The sequence below is a fragment of the Bos indicus genome, chromosome 28 (assembly GCF_029378745.1).
Source record: "Bos indicus isolate NIAB-ARS_2022 breed Sahiwal x Tharparkar chromosome 28, NIAB-ARS_B.indTharparkar_mat_pri_1.0, whole genome shotgun sequence".
Classification (NCBI taxonomy): Eukaryota; Metazoa; Chordata; class Mammalia; order Artiodactyla; family Bovidae; genus Bos; species Bos indicus.
Genome location: NC_091787.1, coordinates 9,302,515 through 9,302,900, shown reverse-complemented (window position 1 = coordinate 9,302,900; position 386 = coordinate 9,302,515).

Here is a 386-nt window from a genome sequence, read left to right as displayed (position 1 = left end):
ACAGGGGCGGCGGTGGGGGGAGGCGTCTCTGACCTTCCCTGGTCGCGGGGGTCAACGGGGTAGGTGCCAGGTATTTATTTCTCTAGGTTTGCTTCCTTATCTGCCTGGGGTCAGAGTCCAACCAGTGCAATGAAAGAGAACCTGATTTGGAAGCACCCCGTTTGGGGCCACAACTTCGGGTGTAAGTAAAGTGATGGGGAAATGGGTTCAGTATAGCTGGACTTCGTCCAGTCTGGATCCGCCAAACATTGACTCTAACTTGGACTTCAGTCCCTGCGGCTTCTCCACCAATTTTGTGTGTTGCCGTTTTCTTAGTTTTATCAGGACTTCCCTGAGAAAAATGTCAGCGGTACAGAGCCCAGTTGTAGGTGTTCACAAATAACCAG